Source organism: Neolamprologus multifasciatus, chromosome 9 (assembly GCF_963576455.1).
Source record: "Neolamprologus multifasciatus chromosome 9, fNeoMul1.2, whole genome shotgun sequence".
Lineage (NCBI taxonomy): Eukaryota > Metazoa > Chordata > Actinopteri > Cichliformes > Cichlidae > Neolamprologus > Neolamprologus multifasciatus.
The window spans coordinates 24,024,526-24,037,476 of record NC_140447.1 but is presented as its reverse complement, the minus strand read 5'-3'; the positions used below and the strand labels follow the sequence as shown (position 1 = coordinate 24,037,476).

The window sequence follows — 12,951 nt, the reverse complement described above, 5'->3', positions numbered from 1 at the left end:
TAGGCGAGGAGTACAAGTAGTAAACCATTTAAAGCAATAGATAGTAGAAAAGAGAGATAAAGAAGACATTGAAGGCAGGGTGGGGTGGGTGGAGACAGGTGTGACAGAAGAATAGCAGCAAGAGTGAAAGGAAGGGTTTACAAGGTGGTACTGAGATGTGCTGTGTAAGGTTTAGAAAGGGTGACACTGACAAAAAGATGTGTTCAGTGGGAGTGACCAGGATGGATAAGATTAGAAATGAATATATCAGATGCACAGCACAGGTTTAGCGGTTTGGAGTCAAAGTTAGAAAAGCAAGGCTGATGGTTTAAACATGTGCAGAGGAGAGATAGTGGCTATATTAGGCAAAGGATGCTGAATATGGCATTGTCAGTCCAGAGAAACACCTTAGAGGAGGGTCATGGATGTAGTAAAGAAGGACATGCAGAGGGTTGGTGTAACAGACGAGGATGCTAGAGCAACCTCTAGCATCTTCTTCTGAGAGAAGAAGATGAACATTTAACTTAAAAGATCTTAAATTATATTGATTTATTAAAGCTCTACTTTTTGCCTACATGCTGAGGAGCATGGTTGTAAATACATGTATCATTTATTAATATGTACAGAATAGTCCACAAGGACTTCAGTGACTAGTAATGTTTAAGTTAAAATTCGGCGTTAAGGTTTAGCTTTTAGCAGGTCACCATGTCTGAGCCTTATGTAGCAATTAAGGACTCCCAGTAAGTGTTTATGTTCCCAGTTGTTAATAAAACTGGTGTTCCTCCAACTGTATTGTGTATGGGGCACAAAAACTGAGATCTCTGAGAACTCTTATCGTATAACGTAACTGTTTTCTAAGAATGCTTTAAACTTGTTTTTTTAATGTAAGCCACTCAAAGCAGCAATTTTATTCTACGGCTAAATTAAGACTGTAAAAATTAATTTAGAATGAAACTGCTTTACCACACACTCAAAATAAAGAGGTTATTGTAACTTAAGTTGCACAATTTTTGCACCAATTCATCACATTTCATAGTTCAGTGTATGTTTACTTTGTAGTTTTTAAAAGCTTAACTTCATTTGTATGCGTCTAAAGGGTGCTACAAATGTACAAGCAGCTTTCAGCTATAGTTTCGAGAGCAAAATGTTCATGGTCCTTCAGCATTGCTTGAAATGATTGAATTGAATTGAAATTGATTGAAATTTTCAAAAAAATAAAAAAATAAATCTTGTTTGGAGTTTAAAATTTTTAATTTAAGCGCCCTGAAAACACACAAGGTCACTGTGAGGGACCAAGCAGCCAAAGCAAAGAAAACACAGGCAAAAAAAGTATCTTTATTTTAACCCTCAAAAAGTCCAAAATGAACAAAATTCAAAAATATACTTAGCAGGCCCATAAAAGAGGTCTACTAAATATAACTCTATGAAAAGTAATTTCCAGAAACTTAAACAAAACAAAGCGAGACACAACTTAACTCACAAACTGACCTAATTACAAAGACACATGAGGGTAGCTTTTATAATGATTTGGCCAAACCATTTACACACAATAGGGGGGGAAAACAAAAACACACTAATATTAACTAAGCACAGAATAACCCAACTAAACCTAAAACACCCCTGCTCCTGGTAAGCCCATGGTTGTTCCTGCTGAGCAGGCATTTTGTGAGTCCTCAGCCACGCCTTTTGCCAGGCAAAAGACAGGAAACAGCCACCGCCCAAACCCAGGTAACTCAAAGAAAGAGAAACATAATTAATATAACAAAACATTTTAGAAAAACCACACAATGTTACTATGTGCGCGCCTCATAATACCAGTGTTAGGTTTAACCAAATGATTAATGAAGAAAACTGCAAAGCAAACTAATAAAGTAAAAAATGGACTGATTTACCCCTGTGTGGCTGATGCCATCACAGTTGCACAGTCTTCAACCAAAAAAATACAATTTTTTTAGGATGTCTTTGCAGCTCTGTGCTTGTCCTTGCCTCGTGTCGTCTCAGTTGTGGGCCAAATCTGGCTAAACTGCTGCCACATCATCGGTTTTAATCAGCTAATAAAATGACCCCCCACCCCGACTCCTCCCTTCCCCACCTGAAAACTTAAACTTTTAGTGAATTTTTAATTTTTTTTTTATCTAAAAAGTTTTTCTGTTTGGTACTACTCATAAACAAGTTATAGTCAGTTTGCTCAGTTTTTGGAAGGAAGGAAATCAAACTGGCAAATGTCATGAAAGTTGGAGCTGGCAGATCTTTTCACTGGCAGTCAGCAGCTAGCACCCTGGGCAATATACAAATACAACATAAGCATGTGAATGTGAATATGCTGAAGAAGAGTGTTCATACAAAAAGTCCTTCTGAATTTTAAAATTATTTTTTTCAGTTTCTGATACACTATTCAAAAACAATCACTCTCATACTATCTGCTATCTTTTTGCAGGGTATTTTGAAGCAGATATTTGAAGTCAGACTTGAATTTCCAAACAAAATTCCAAACAGGCCGGAGGTGCTTACAAAGAAAAGGAGCAGAACTCCTTAACTCCATATTTCAAGTTGCAGATAAAAACACAATTAGTCAATTATAGTTATAGGATGATTAAGAATTTATGATAAGAGCAATGATAAGCAACATCCTAATGATACATTTCTGTAACAGGGAAAAAACAAGATTCAGCCCAGCAGGCGAGGGTGACTGGAAGTCAGCAGCAGAGAAAAAGACAGATTTGAAGTTCTTGTTTATGAGAAGAGGTCTGAGTTGTAGGCAGGCGTTAAGGTGGGATTTAGCAGGTAGGGTCACACTAAGATCAACATGGGCAAAGTAATTACTTAGAAAGAAGTCACACAGTAATCTGCTTTGTGAGGTCCAGCTGATTTTTCTCCTTTGTACAAGCAGCGATGACCTGACCTTTGCTGCTTCTCCAGTATTCACTGCTCTTTGTGGGTTTAAGGCTCCAAATTCACTCAGCAAGATATAATGTCTCATAAGCTATACAGCTGATTTCCTCTGGACTGTATAAAGCTAATATAAAAGGTAGAATTAGGTGGGTGAATCTAATTAAAGTCATTGCCTCAATTAATTGATGTAACCTAACAGTGACCATGAATAGCCTGCTCTGTACCAGCCCAGCATAATGAATCACTGTGAACTTCACCACAGCACTGTGATCTAACCAGTGTAGCCTGCAATGAACAGCCTGGTATGTTAACCTTAAAATAATACAAAGTTTGTATAATTCAGTTTGTTTTGCAAACGTATTCAGCTACTCATCATGTATAGCGCCAACATCTGATTTAAAACCTCTCAAACGAGGATGTTACATGTAAGATTTAAAATTCCAGTTTAGCCAATTTCACTTGCAGAGCACTCCTTGCCTTTGAAAAGCATCTTTCATCTTCCTCTTCTGTCCTCTCTTACCTACATCTTTCTCATTTCTGATTTTGTCACATTAATTTTTTTTCTCTCTCTGGGAAATAGACTGACTTTACATTGAGCTCACACACTCATTTTGTGCTAAACTGAGCAGAATCAGAAATGACCTGGCTCTAAAAAAACCCCCTTTACTCAGCTTACGCTTGCTCCTCTTATGTGACGCTAGCTAAATGCTGAAGTACTGCGAGCCATTTTATTTGCATCTGCACCGTGAATGTATCAGAGGGATGAGAAGAAAAAAAAGGGTGTGAGTGGGCTGTAGGATGTTTTCATTAGTTTCTTGTTACTGAGCAAGTATCTCCATGCTGTCATTGGAAGCAACTGCCAGGCTGCAGCAGGCAAAAATGTTACTAATTTGACAGTAATATGCGTTAATCTGCTTATCATATTTAAATGCTCATTAAGAGAAGGTTCTGGATTGTTCTGGCCCACTTTAAACTCTGCTGGTAGGAGGGGACACCCTGCTGTCAGGATTGGGGTGAGCAGATCAGTGGGCTACTGGATGGAAGGCGCAGGAGCTGAGGCTCTTTAGGATCCGTGGGGATGACAAGCAGCAACAAACCTGGGCTGTAGACAGCAGGTGATGCGGTGCTGCTTTAAACTTTTCAACTGTACTGATTTACTTTATGTTGCCTTTTTGCTCATATTCCAATATCCTGAACAATGAGGTGGAAATATGAAGATAAGGGAATATGGACTCACTGACATTTTTGCAGCTTTTGCTGAATCATTCAGTTTCTAAGAGACATTTTTTCAGGAAAGCATTCTTCTCTCCTTTTTTGAAAATGGCAGGTGCAGAAGCTAGATGTTTAAACTTTATGTAAATTATAACTGGTAACAAACATTATTGGCTTTTCTAAGTTTGTACTATTTTAAATATTTTCTTGGATCTTAGTGCAGAACAACGAATATGTTCTACTGGTTGAAAACGAAACAATAGAATATATAATAAAAAAAGAAAGGCTAAGAGTTAATCAAAATCTTTGTTGAATTAGCGTACAGCTTCTTGGCATAACCATGTGCACTTGTGGTATTTCAGGAGTGTCTTTGAGAGAATTTTGTTCCAAGGCTGAACAGAGGTAGTAGAAAATGAGGAAAGAGAGGTGAAATAATGTTCAACAAAATTCTCCAGTTGGCATCAAACCAAGAATGTCTTGCACACAGGTTGCGCTTCAACCGCCAGGCCACATAGGTTCCCCACAAGGAGATAAGATTGGATCACAGTAGTTGTCCTCAATTTCATTTTTTTTTAGCTTCAAATAAATTGGTAGCCACTCTGAAAAAGAAATCAGAGGTTGTCCAGATCCAAACAGATCATTAAAGTTAATCTGAAGCTCATATTTGTTAAAGCTCTTACATTTGTTAGGTAACAAACTTTGGTGGCACAGTGCTCAAGTTTATTTAGTGCAGTGTTACTGAAATGAAAGTCAGCGCTTTGAACATAAAACAATGTCTGCAAGAAACTGCTGGTTTTAAAGGGAAGTTATTTTGCTAATTTTCAGCTCAGTGTTTTTATTCTTGGCCTCTACTAGTTTTGCATTATTCAATTTTATTTATATAGCACTAAATCCCAACAACAGTGGCCTCAAGGTGTTTTATATTATAAGGTAAAGATCCTGGCAATAATACAGTTTTATGATGATTCATAGGTCATTGTTTGAAACGAGGTGCTTAAACACTTTAAGCCATCTTTGTTCTGACTTGCTGCTCATTGTACAGATGGTTTGAACAGCAAACAGAAGGAAGAGTCCATGTTGACAGTCTAAGCTGTGATGACCATATACAGTCATTTTTCATATTTTTGCACATTACCAAATACACCTACCATTTCTACAGGAATGACGAGGGTCTCTCATTATACATTTTGAACCCACAGAGAGTGCACTGCTAAAGGGAACAACAAAAAAACTATATCTCAGATTCTACAGGACTTAGGACAAAAAACTTCATGACAGTAAAATTAGTAAAATTAGAAATCGACTGAACTTGTATGGTTTGTGTGGAAGGGCTTCCAGGACAAAGGCTCTTCTTTCTAAAAAGAACATGGCAGCATGATTTAGGTTTGCAAAGTTGCATCTGAACAAACCACAAGACTTCTGGAACAATGTCCTTTGGACAAACAAGACCGGAGTCTTGTTTGTTTGGTCATAATGCCCAGCACCACATTTGGAGAAAGCCAAACACAGCATATCAGCACAAACACATCATACCAACTGTCAGCACGGTAGCAGAGTGGTGATGATTTTGGGTTGTTTTGCAGCCACGGGACATGGATTGCTTGCAGTCATTGAGCTAGACATTAACTCCTCTGTATACCAAAGTATTTTAAAATTAAATGTGCTGGGTCCTTAGGAGAGCTGTACAAAATAGCAAATACCTCAGTGAACTGAAGCAACATTGTAAAGAATTGGCCACAATTACTCCACAATGATGTGAGACACTGATAAAGTCATACAGAGAACAGTTACTTCCACTTATTGCTGCTATAGGTGGTTCTTAAAGTTTTCACAGGACTCCTGTGACTGTAAAGGTTACGAGATCTCACTGACATCAAACAGTCAACACAACAATCTGTTGCTATGAACATCATACCACTCTCTTTGCAGTATTGCTGCTCATAGCAAGAATACATAAGCGTTGGCTTTGTTTAACACGAGAATCCACCATCACAGCAGTATAAAAACACGACAGAAAATGTCTTTATCTCCAATAAGCCACAGCAGTTTGTGAATTGCTTGATTGAACTTATTTAGCTGTAAAAAAAAAAAAATCCTTGCTTTCCACAAGAATAACAATTTCCCCAAAAGATAAGTAAACAGCCAATGTGAAGAAACTGCATTACATCTATAACAAACCCCCAAACTCTAATTTTGCACTAAATGAAAAACGCCATTGTAAACTAATCTCATTTGGGAATAGTGCTAAACATTGTTCTTGAAATAAAAGTCTATCATATTTTTGATTAATAAATCTCTGGACAGAGCTTGTCTGCTAGAGGCACTACATGAAAGCCTTTATATTTACTGCTGGAGAGATCTTTTCTGTTTAAAAAGGAAAAAAAAACACCCTCCTGGCTCACAGAAAGAATTTCTTTTTATGCTATCAGAGGCAGAAGCATTGTTTATATGGAATAAATGGAAGAGAAGCACGAGCAGTCATAGCAACCTAAAAAATCGTCGAGTGACAGAAAAACTGAGGGAAGATTGCAAAGCATTGCACACACCATTTGACTGACAGGCAATACGTGAAAATGGATTACTTGGCTGCTTTGAGACCAAGTTGTCACCAAAATAAATGTTATAAATAGGAATCTCCTGTCTTAAAGGCTTTAGGCTTGTAACTGGCATGATTTTTAGCACACATGTTGCTACCACTGTTTTACAGGGCTGCCAGATGAAGGCAGACACTTGTACACCGAGTGGTAAATCTGTGTTGGATGAATGCCTCAATGAGTGCGATTTAAAATCTCATCTTTCTGCCTGGTGTTTAGGCCTCTTCAGACCCTGCCGATAAGAGAGGGAAGTTTTCAGCCGCATTACAAGTAGAGAGAGGATGATGACAGCAGGGCTCACCTCACCCCAGGGAGGTGAGTAGCCCAGAGGTGTTGTGAAGAAATGGATTTTAGGAACACGGCTGTGCACCGAGAGGACCAAAATGGAGGGAAGCGAAGGCACACAGTGGTAAACACTGCAAGACAAAATGGGAGGAACAGGTGGAGAAAGTCTAAAGATCAATACTGGTTGTCAGCAGAGAGAAGAAGAATAGAGGTATTGAACAATGAAAATAGGAGATAAACATTTAGGTTGAACATAGAATATAAAGCAATAAAGTGTCATATTTATACATAAAAATGCAACAACCCTGAGCGCACAGGTATTGTTGCATTCATCTTTATGATGATTCAAATATGTTCGCCAGTCTGTTGATATATGAAATTAAATATTTAATTTCATCCTTTTAAACTATGTGTGCGCCTCAAAGTGTAGTGGTTTACACGTTTACTTGGCAAGCCAAAGGTCGCTGGTTTAGTTTCAGTAAGATTTACAAATCTCTCTTGGATGCAAGAGGCCATCAGATGTAAAGCTGCCAAGTCAAATGCGCAAGACGCTCTGCTGCTGATGACTCCTCGGGACAAAGGAGCAGCTGAAAGTTCAGCTTCATCTATCCTTTTAAACTCTGTGTTCTTCTCCTCGACGAGCTCTTGAGAGCGATAGCCATTATTTGGTGCTCAGCAGGTGCTGTGCAGAGTGTGTTATTCAAGGTTATTTTGTTGGAAACAATTTCCTGCTGTGATCAAATAGTGTATGTATTGTAAATGGTTTCCACCATATAAGACTAGCTTGATAATTTCCACTGACCATTACAGAGCTCCTACACTGTTACAAAATACATCTTAAAAAAACAGTAATATTCCGGCAGCTGGGGCGCCAAAATACTACCGTAAAATAACAGAAAATAACTTTCTCATGAAAATACAGTCATTTTCAGTAATGAAAATAGTTTGTTGCGCTAATTTTACATGGGATTCTGCCTTTTCCAAGTGCTTTTAGACATTAAATTAGGAACATTTTAACGTGATCAAACAATGAAATTACCTATAAACAAGGTCAATGAATGTGACAATATGAATCATAATACGTAAATGTACAGAAATATACAGTTAACAGGTGGTTTAAATAATAATGGGTTGCATGCCCTGGGACAGACTGACAGAGGCGAGGCTGCCATATCGCACCTTCGGCCCCTCTGGCTATCACCAGTAGGCGGTAGGTGAAGAGTCTTGACCACGGACACAATACCGAGAGTGTCCGAGTCGGGGCTCGAACCGGCAACCTTCTGATCACAAGGCGAACTGCCAAGTCTTGAGCCACGATCGCCCTAAATAGCAATGATAACAATACTTATGTGATGTAACACAAGCTTATAGGAATCATGTTATATACTTTTCCATAGCATTACATTTGAATTCAACAGTTCGATCTTTTAAATAATGGACAGATATTTGTGAGATCATGATACATTTGTGAATGTATTTTAACAATCTAAATATGCGTATGTACAGACAGATACATTTAATAATCATGACAATTATGTTTTATTACATTACAGTGATTTAACATTAATTTACATTTGAAATGTGAAATCAGTCTATTTACATAACTTTAATGATATTCTAGAAGAACAGAACAAAACTGTGAAATGCACAGTAAAATACTTTTATATTGGGATTTTTTCCTACAGTGCAGCCATACTCGCGACCTTGTGGGTGTTAGTTTACATTCATTGGCCGATGGTTAGCGTCATGTTATTATGTGTCCCAACATCCACGGCATGTCACATTGTTTTCATGGCCACACCCTCACCCCAGGTGCAGAGGCCTATTTCTGTTCAGGAATGTTGTGAATACTTTGAGATTTATATTAATTGCAATTCCTACCTCTACATTTACTTTTTGAAATATATAATTAGCACAGCGTGGCCGTGCAATGTTTCTATATGGGTTTTTTTTGTTTTTATTCCTATTAATTATATTTTCACTTGTTACCTCTGAATTATTGAATCAGACCTAGATGACATGAAATTTTCAGCACAATTATAATTCAAATACTTTAATTATTGATTATTCTCATTCATTTTCGATCATTTTATATATTTTTCCATAGTATTACTTTTGAATTTAACAGATCATTCTCTCACATAACAGACAAATATTTGTGAAATCATGATACATTTCTGAATGTATTTTTACAATCTAAATATGCATATGTACAAAAAATATATATTTAAAAAACAAGTAAATTGTGTTTTACTATATTTACAGTGATGTTATGTTATTTTACCTTTGACATGTAAAATCACAGTCTACTTATGTAAATTTAATGATATTCTAGAAAGACTGTACAAAACTGTAAAAGACAGTAAGATACTTTGACATTACTATTTTTTGGAACAGTGTACACAAAAGTACGATGTAAACTAATGACGTTCAACTTCTGTTGAAAACTTACATGATTCCAGTTGTTTATTTACTGCTTACATACACAGTGGTAATATTTTCCCCGAGGTTATCAATGATAATGTAAAACAACTTGAACCTAAAAGTCTTTTTTGAAGACTTTTACCATGTCTGAATTATTTGTATATATTTTTTCCTCCTCACTTCCAAGACTCTGAAGAATGTACGGAGTGTTGCACATAGGATCGGAATTAAGAACTGGTACTTATAGTCGTCTGGTTTCCAGTAGTTCAGTTCCTGCCATCACAACTTTGGCTCTTCGAAAGCAGCTGCACAAACAGCATGCTAACTTTGCTCATGCTAACATTAAGCTAGCTAAGAATCCAGAGTGACGTTAGAGCTGAGTGAATAGTAACAAACGGATGAAAAGTTAGGTTGGAGCCTCCATTTCTACCTGTTCATGTTTCTACAGTAAACTCACTGCGACGATCACTTTAAAGTCTCTTTGTGCTGGTTTTCATCTTTGTCAGCATTGTGTTCTTACTTAAAAACTAAGAGAAAGCTCATATCCGTGTCTTCATTAGGATGGGGACTTGTGTTAGTGTGTGGGACTGTAATCTGTTTTTTTTTTTTATCCTTAGATGCTAATTATGAGACAATACATTTTCAGGTCATTTTACGGAGAAACGCGAAAGTAATGTAACGAGTAGTATAATAAATTACTTTTTTCTGGTCATAATTAAGTAAACAACTACAATACTTTAAGGAAAGTGTTCTGTGTAATGTGTGTAATAATGACTTCTTTTAAGTATCGACCCCAACGCTAATCACAACAAAGATGGGAAACACGTCCAAATGGCACAACCATTTGGCCACACAGCGTACAATTTATTTCCACGAATGTAATGTCTTTGTTATGCTGCTTAGCGATGGTGGTGGCCAATTAACTCAATCAGATAAATTGATATGTGATATTGATAATTTACAAGGAAATTGAATGTCAGAACTGCCCCCACTTAAGCCAAACAAGATAATAAAATAGCATCTCAAATTAATCTAAAACACTGCATTACTGATTAGCTAAATGTACACCATATATCCAGCCATTAGCTTTAAATGGACAAAGAAAGCAAGCATGGTGGTGCACTGAGCTCTGCCACTTCACAGCAAGACGGTTCTGGGCTTGAATCCACATGCTGACTGTGGCCTTTCAGTGTAAGGTTTGCATGTTCTCTTCATGTACTCTGTTTTCCTCTTACAGTCCAAAACATATATAGAATCTGTGGTTCTAAATCAGTGTTGGTATGAATGAAAAACCAAAATCAAAACAACGACTTAAACAAAACCTTATTAATGGTCATTTTGGAAGTAAGTCTTAGTTCTTGGCATCCCTTATGGCAGCCATTCTGGGCTAAAAACACATTCCCCAGCTTAAGTAAACTGGGAGAAAGCCATAACCTACTCAGTGGTCACTGGGGCACAAGATAGCACACAGAGTTGATAAAAGCATTCATATAAAAGTTTGGTGACTTTGTCTCCAAAGGCACTTTAATAAGACTTTTCCTCCAAAGTTAGGTTTGTACTCACCGAGCGCAGTTTTATGACATTATGGCTTTATTTATGACTCAAACCAGAGTGCCAGTCAAAGGAAGTATTCTACAGCAGTAAAGGCAGATAAATATTTATTTTGTAAAGTGCACTCACTCTTTGGTTGAAGGACAGTGCTTCATTTTACATCAGAAGACCCTTTTATCCATTTAACAAGCTCATAATATAAAGTAATGGTTTTGGCTGTAGGATAACCAGAGAGACATTTTACTATTGAATGAAGTTCCTCACTGAGTGAAATGAGTAAATCTTTAAATGCTGAGGAAATACACTCTGGTGGGTTCCTTTTCATTCCTTTAGCAGATGCGTTGGGCCATCCTTTAAGAAGGGAAAGGAGAAAATGTCATCCCATAACACGCTGGAGGCGCAACATTCAAAGTCGATGCACAGCTCAGCTAAGTGTAACTATTATTTACTGCAAACTTTATAGTCAGTGATTGATGAGTAGACTTGAGGTTGATCTTCCAGGTGAAGCATATAAACGGTAGAGATATTAAAACACAGAAAACAGCAGACCTGATATTGATGAGATACATCATCATAATCAGAGTAGAGGACTTCTCTAAGCGATGCTGTTTTATTTTCTTTGGACTCTGCTCTTTTCCTCCTGCCATGCAGCTCAGTGCTCAACATTTTTTGGCCAGTATATCCACTATCCCTCCTCTGCACATGCTCAAACCCCTCAAGCTGAGCTCTCCCCTCTGATATACTCATTTAAAGAGTGGTGCCACAAAATTGCTGGTGTAAAAGCTGAAACACTGATGTCATTGCCACAGCAAGAAGTCCACTGATGACTTTTAATTGCAGATCACATGATTTATTTCCCCTTTGAAATTTAACCCACATTTAACTACTTTAAGTTAAATACGAAAACAACAACAACAAGCAACACATGTAGGCTGGTTCTCAACTGGCTGGACCAGGTGTATGACCGCAGACTCCAACCGGATGTTTTTTTTCTGATCCATTTATTCAAACAGCAGCTGGAGAATAGCAGACTTCATTTACAAAGAACATGAATTGCAGTGTCATGTAATTTGTACATAAAATATTTGAATAAAATAAAAAAAAGACAAGTAAAGCCAGGCTCAGTAGTACTCTTTACTTCAATTCAGGGTCAGAGCTGTAACGCGATGATTCCTGTGACTTACATTTTGATAAAAAGGAAATGTCTGGGAATAAAATGTGCGCGACGAGTGAAATAGAACTCAATTCAGTTTGCTGCTTAATGACTTATGAATGGCAGCTTCTCACTCAGAAGAAATGTGAATCTTCTTAAAGCTGATGTTCAACAGTTCAGTTCTGAATGAGCAGTTCGGTTTTCAAAAACAAATGTGCTTAGTTAGTGTGTAAGTTGCACTCATATGTAAATGGACACTGATCATTAGGTAACAGAAGATAATTTGTTACATGCAGTATAAGTTTGAAAGCGTTAAGGTGCTTGACTTTACCTTTTCCCTGCAAAGGATGATACAAAACTTAGAGCCCCACTGAAGAGACTGAAGTGTCAACCTAATTTTCAACATTATCCAAGAAATTTAAACTGGCTGTGATAAATTAATTTTCTCTTTATTCTGTAAATGGAAGTTTGCACTAATTATAAAAATTGGTAGTTTTGTGAGAAGCTCTTGATACTAAAAGCTTTACTCTTTTTCCGTATTTTAGACTATTTTCCGTTATGTGGCACTCTCTGTTCAGTATTGGTGTCATACCTACATTTGTCTGAACCTTTTTCTAGCAATTTCCTCTGCCACACCAACCCTCTGCATGTCCTCCTTCATTAAATCCATGAACGTTTTCAGCATCCTTTGCGATATACCCACTATACCTCCTCTTCACATGTGAGCTGTCTCCTCAGATGTACTTAATTCTAATCATGGCCATTCTGGTCAGTACCAGTGAAAATCATCAGTATCTACAGCTCCTCTTATTCGCTACCTTTACTTCAATTCTTGCCTCTTCAGTTTTGTTTCCCTTTTGC

General features: G+C 37.4%; 1 long non-coding RNA gene across 1 annotated transcript; it reads left to right on the top strand.

Moving 5' to 3' along the window:
* The first annotated feature begins 1,141 nt into the window (after window positions 1-1,141).
* Window positions 1,142-9,117, top strand: LOC146511611 (uncharacterized). Its single transcript, XR_014876254.1, has 2 exons — window positions 1,142-2,763; window positions 6,897-9,117. It is a non-coding gene; the product is annotated as an uncharacterized LOC146511611 (long non-coding RNA).
* The last annotated feature ends 3,834 nt before the right edge of the window (window positions 9,118-12,951 follow it).